The sequence below is a fragment of the Aegilops tauschii genome, chromosome 7 (assembly GCF_002575655.3).
Source record: "Aegilops tauschii subsp. strangulata cultivar AL8/78 chromosome 7, Aet v6.0, whole genome shotgun sequence".
NCBI classification, from domain to species: Eukaryota; Viridiplantae; Streptophyta; class Magnoliopsida; order Poales; family Poaceae; genus Aegilops; species Aegilops tauschii.
The window spans coordinates 652,074,637-652,081,365 of NC_053041.3; the positions used below are offsets into that span (position 1 = coordinate 652,074,637).

General features: G+C 41.8%; 1 pseudogene; it reads right to left on the reverse strand.

Moving 5' to 3' along the window:
- Positions 1–2,354: 2,354 nt before the first annotated feature.
- LOC141027622 (uncharacterized) lies at positions 2,355–3,392 on the reverse strand (annotated as a pseudogene).
- Positions 3,393–6,729: the final 3,337 nt, after the last annotated feature.

Below are 6,729 nucleotides of genomic sequence, written 5' to 3' on the forward strand. Positions count from 1 at the left end.
ATGCACTGCATGTTTTCCCTCCTTAGACAAATTCACTTTTTGATAAGCATTCAGTTTAAGAACCAAGTTGCTCATCTTTTGTTTTTCAAGATGTAAGTAAAAAGTTTGCATAATGGTGCCAGCCTGTTGTAGCTACTGCTTTGCACCTTCAAAAATCTTTGCACGGAAGGGAGGAAGCCATACACCATAGCTGTAGTGAAGTGTAAGGCAAAACCTATATCACGTACCTCTTCACCTTGGTGAATATACATGCTTTTCTTCATGTGTTGGTTGTTACCTAATTATTAGCTGTTGTCATGTCTCAGTTGATGAATTGCTTGTTGTATTGGTACATAAGCACTCTCATTTGTTGATGTCGTTGAAAAACTGAAAAGGTTCTTGTCCATGTAAATTTTATCGTTACTAGCTATGTGCTTGCAGGAAATCTCGGAGATTTAAGAAGCTCTCTCGTTTGCTCGGAACTCCTGGCCTGGTTGTCTCCTCCGCCTCTTCTTTGCTTTACAGCTTCTCCATAGTCATGGAGAAAACTGAATATAGATACATGCTTTCTGAACTCATTCGTCGCATACAAATCTCAACGGTGTGTGTTTATATTGGCTTGCTAGTGTCTCGTAATTGACCCAGGCACACGGTACAATCTGTGGCTTGCATGCTTTAGCTATTTTTTCTCCTACTGAATCAATGAATATGTGACACTGTATGTGTTGCCAGAAATAAAGAGGCAATTCTCATCTTTAGATTCTTGTGCCCTCCAAAAATAAATTTAAATTTAACTTCCTGCCATTTGCTTATTTCAAAAGAACATGGGCTGATTCTGTTTCTCGAACTCAGCACGCTGATTACTCCATAGGTTATTATTGGCATAAATTAGCACAAAAACTAAAAATAATATCTCCATGGGAAGTGTTGTGTGTTGCATTTTTTCTTACTTGTCTATGTCTTCAAGTTATTGATTACACTACCCGATAGATGGTTCATGAGAATGTGTATATGAAGTATGCCCACAATCCTTTATTTTTTATCTTAGAGGAAAAAGGGTAAGTCATCATGGACTAATGGTCAAGCAAGCTTTCTTGTACCAATGGTGAAACAACATGGGGATGCCTCCTAATGGGCGAAGTTCTGTGGTCAAAATGGATGGACAAAGGAGTTGCAACATCTAAAGCAGAAGTGAAATGCAAAGCAAGACCTATCTCAGGTACCTCTCACACTTTGGTAGTACCTCTCCCATTATTTGTTTATGCGTTACTTATTTAGGATGAGGGAGTACAAAGAGGGCCAATACCTCTTTAAGAATGCCTCCTAGTGTGCGCGCAAAATCCAACTTGAAGCTTCTGGTCAATTTTTAGTGTTAATTACTCCTATTCATTTTTTTTTCTAAAAGCACTAAAATGTAGTGTAACATCCTGCCATATGCCATATCTCAAATTTACAAAGAAAATACTAAGTGGACATTCTTTTTTCTTGTGTATTTCTTGATTAGCCTAAGGGGTTTTCTCAATGAAGTGTCATGGTATTTAAATTATCAACAAGTGGAACAGATTGTGTTTTTTAAGCACCTTAAAACATAATTTTCTTAATGCTAAAAGTAACGATAGCAGCAATGCTGTAGGTATGGACCATAGTATGCACACTGTAACTTAACATCCATGGATTTCTTATGTACCTGATATGTTGCCCAACATCCCTTGATTTTTCAAAAGTAGTTCTCATTAATGTTGTAAATGACTTTGCAGGGGGAACACCTAGTTATCCCATGTTAGCTTCGACGATGTGCTGTGGACAACCACATCACCAATGGCGACACTATATGCAGCAGTGACGATGAGAACATCGGTGGCACACTAGATGACTTGGAAACTTGTGAACTGATAGGTATGTAGGTGATGGATGAAAATTTAGAGTGCGTTTGGCATGTATGTGTATAACTATTATGTTGCTGCCTGAGCAAGTAAACTTTTCACATGTCAATTACCAGATATCAGATCATGGATTGATATGTGCTACTGATTTTGGATGCATGCGCAGAGGAATGATGCAGATCATGGTTAAACTTGATCATTTATACAAATATTTTGGAACTATTAATCGCAGCATGAAAATTATGTATTATCCTTTTTTCCTGAGTGTCAGCCACATAAGGAGAAAGCATGTTTCCCTATCGGCTAACTGTCACAAAAATTTGGTTTCTAAACCTGACGAATCAAGATATTCCTGAGGGTGGCCGACAGGAATAGCCGTCAGGAAAGTATTTCCTGTCGGTTTACCGTCAGGCATTAGTTAATTTTCCTGTCATTTTATTCCTGACAGATTTTGCTTGTTGGTCAGCCGACAGGAAATATTTTCCTCACGGATCACAGCCGACAGGAATTGTCACTTAAATCCAACATGCGTTGTAAGCTTGACACCACGCCTAGCTCGGTAGGGATGTTTCCTTCAAAGTTATTATGACTCAACTTCAAAAAACGAAGCTTGAGACAATGTTCAATTGAACCTTTTATCGAACCACTTAGGTTATTTGATGACAAATCTAGGATCTCTAGATTGTACAATGCTCCAATTTCTTGTGGAATGCTACCATAGAGCAAATTATCAGCGACCCTTCAAGTTTGTTTGATGAAAGATCGAGCACCTTTAACCGAGACAGCTGTCCCATACTTGTGGGTATATTACCCATGATGTTGTTGTTTGAGATGTTTAGCTTGGTAAGATTACGCCACTCCCTCCAATGGTTAGATAACTGCCCATATAGTTTATTCGAGCTCATATTCATATACACCATATTGGGATGAATTCCCAACTCAGAGATATCTCCTTCTATTTGATTCCTTTCAAGACGAACTCTAATGAGGCTTAAGCAATGTACCAGACTTGACGGCAAAGGTCCATTCAGGTTATTATCAAATGCAGTCAATCTCTCGAGCTTGCCTCCAGCACACAAGTCAGGTGGCAAGGGACAGGAGAAATTGTTACCATTCAACTGTAGATATTGGAGATCCATTAAGGTACCAATTTCTGAGGAACATGTCTGGAAAATTTATTACCATCCAGGTGCAAGAGAGCGAGCTTGGTCAAATTTCCAAACATAGCAGGGAGGGAACCCACGAGTTTGTTGTCGCTAAGTCCTAACTCTTCTAAGTTCTTGAGATAACCTAGTTCTGGAGGAATACGTCCAAAGAGTTGGTTGTCCCATATGACCAAGCTAGTGAGATTAACCAAACTCCCAAAGGTAGCAGGGATAGAACCAATGAGTTTGTTGTTCCTAAGATCTAACTTTCTCATATTCACTGGTACCCAAGTTGTCGAGGAATATGTCCGGAAAGTTGGTTGTCGCCCAGGTACAAGTAAGTGAGCTTGGTCAAATTTCCAAATATATCAAGAACGAAACCCATGAGTTTGTTGTGTTGAAGTTCTAACTCAAATAACTTCACGAGGTAACCTAGTTCTCGAGGAATGTGCCCAGAAAGTCCGATTCCACATGGCTATGTTGTTATGACGGTGGATGAAATAATGGAGGGATTTGAGGAGCTGGAGCTTGACCACCCTATAGGTGAAGGGGAGAATCATCTGGTTTATGCTTTGAGGAGTACATGTCTATGGAGGAATGAGTACATCAAGCTTCCAAACTGGACGCCTCCTCCTCCTCCTCCTCCGGAGAGTCAGGGCACTCCGCCTGCTCCTCCTCCTCCTCCTTTGGCTAGTGATCAGGGCACTCTGCCTCCTTCTCCGCCTCCTCCAGCGCGTGAGGGCACTCCGCCTCCTCCAACGCGTCGGAGCACCCTGCCTCCTCCTCCGCCTCGTCAGCAAAGACGGAAGAGAGATGCCGCCGCTCCGACGGCTAGCAGTACAAGCAGAGGCAGGAAGCAATTCAGATACGGTCCATCTCTCAAGCCTCTGGAAAATTTACCATATGAGAGGACCGACAAGGAAAACGAGGACATCTGTGGTGCCAAAGTGAGGGGCCATTTTGCAAAGAAACCTTCACCTCCGAAGTAGATGGTAGATCCGGTGAAAGCGAAGCACACTATCGATGCCCTGAAGCGACCACCACCGCCTCCGCCGGATTCCAACTATGTCCGCTGTCTTAAAAAGACATATCAAGATGCGCGGCGGTCGAGAAGTACTTCCAGTGATGCAAGGTTAGCAGAACAAAGAAGTGGGAAAAAATGCCCCAGCTCGGCGAACAGGCGAACCAATTGTGCCCCCCGCTCAAGGTATCTAGCGATATCATCGCTAATCATCCGAGCTACTGCCAGGTACCAATCCTGCTGATTACCTGAGTGATGATGTAGAGTTTGAAATAATGGAGGTGGAAAGCTTCAGATACCAGTATGGGAAGCCTCTCGTCAAACCTGATCATCCTCCTCTAACAACGATGATGTGAAGATTGCATGAATGGTACATGAAAACCTGCAGCGAGTCTGGGAAGGATAGTTTGATGCTGAGAATTAAAGAGGAGCACGACCTCGTTGGAACTGAGTTGTTCCATGTTGAATTTGTGGAGTTATTCCAGTTATACAATCAATTAGCCCTCGACAAACAACTCGTGACTTGCTACTGTCTATAAGTATTACTTCTGTAATTAAGTGTCTATATATAACTAAGCTCTTTCATTGCATGTATATATAATTATCCTCACGATATTATGCAGATTGAAGATCGTCCAATGCAGAAAAGCACAAATCTATGACATTGGGTTCATTAACCCAAATACCATAAATGAATGGTCGGTTGAAAAAAGTCACAGATGCCGAGGACAACTTGCTACAATCGTTGCTTCAAAAATCAAAACAAAGAGAAAATACTCTCTTCTTAGAACTTCAAGTGAGTATTACTGTCTTATGAATATTCGGTTTCCCTTATTCGAGGTTATAGTAATGTAACTGATGAGTTATGCATGTGTGCGCAGCTTCCACTTTATTCTGCTAGAGATTAAGTTTGACCTTGGAGTAGTAACTATCTTAGACTCGAGACGAAAAGATCCCCAGGACTATGCGGACATGACTGAAATGCTCCAGAAGTAAGTTCAATCGATCATTATCACACCATATTGGCAACTTTGTTTATTTTCTGATATCAAGTAATTATTTTCTTTGTCTGGCAGGGTTTGGAAAGAGTTCACCGGAATCGTTCCGAGACTGCCGAGGGAGCTGCGATTTACACACCCGAAAGTAAGTACTACTAGCTAGTTCCGTGCATCTCCCATTGATTCTAGTTTCATCAATACCATTTATCATGCTTGATTATCAGTTTGATTGAACTCTATTTCTCGTAAAGTGCTTCTGGCAGGAAGCCGGGAAAGATTTTTTGTGGATACTACGTTTGCGAGTTCATCTACAATGCGACCTCTCAGCGGGGTTACTCTAAAAAACAATACCAAGTACGTAAACAATAATATTCACAATAATATTTTATTACCATCGTTTGTGTTGAGTTTCATTCATATATATGTATTGACCCCCTTCTTTAAATTAGATCTGGCAGATGTGGGATGAACTCCTACCACATGATCGCATACGAGCAATTCAAGAGGAATTGCCAGGATTCTTTCTTGACCATGTCATACATAAAGTTGGAGAATACCATGTGGAAATTGATATAGACTTTAGATGTTAGGGATTGTAAGAGATCTTATATTGTATATATGTAGCTAGTAGCGTCGGATAGATATACGAAAACTTGTTGTTCGAGCAATCTCACGGATAAAGAGAGGTCGCTTCTCTTTGTATATGTTCATGCCGATCTTATGTAATTAATGGTTCCTTCATTTGCTTACCAGCTAGCGTGTCGAGTTCTCTATATATGTATAGTAGCTAGCGTCGACCAAGCACGGAGAAAGAGAGAACACTTCTCTCTATTAGCTAGCTAACATAATATGAAACCCCTAAATTAACCCTCCAAAACCCCCTACCCCCCCCCCCCCCCCCCTAAAAAAACAAAAACCTCAGCTCCTGCCAGCTGCTGACGCGTGGATGCCTTTTCCCGGTTGATGTTACCAACCGGGACTAAAGGTCCTCCTGCCTGGGCGCCCCGCTGCGGCCACGTGGAGCCCTTTCTGTCCCGGTTCGTAAGCAAACCGGGATTAAAGGTTTTGGGCTTTAGTCCCGATCTTTTTGTCCCGGTTCCAGAACCGGGACTAGTTCCCTGTTTTCTACTAGTGTTAAACTCATAATTCATTAGATCCTTGTTATGAATGCCAACTAGGTATCATAAGTAAATGGTAGTATTTTCCATGACCAACAGTGCAGTTTTGATCTGATCAGTCACCACTTATTCAGGATGACACTTGTGCCAAGGATCTACTTGCGTCTCGACTGCTGCTTACATGCGGATCTTACTTGTGCCAAGGACCAGTGCCTCGCTCTTACTTGTCTGCTCCCTACGTCTGTCACAGATCACTATGACTGATATTTGTGAGTGCCTCGCTCTTACTTGTCTGCTCCGTACGTCTGTCAGAGCTAATCAATGCCGATTGTGGTGTTACTTGAGTTTTGTTGATCCGTCTCCTTGGAATCGGCAAAACATGCATCTTGAATCGGCAAAACAATGTGGTTGTTGATTCAGCAAAAATGCTTCAAGTTGTTGAACTGCATGCGTGGCGTACACTGGTGAGTATACCCTTGTTGGACCTTAATGCCTCTCTGAATTCCCCGACCTTGTGATATATACCCTTGTAATAATGGCTTGTTCATCATTCTATCCTTTCCTTTCTAGGCCACGCTGCTGCTT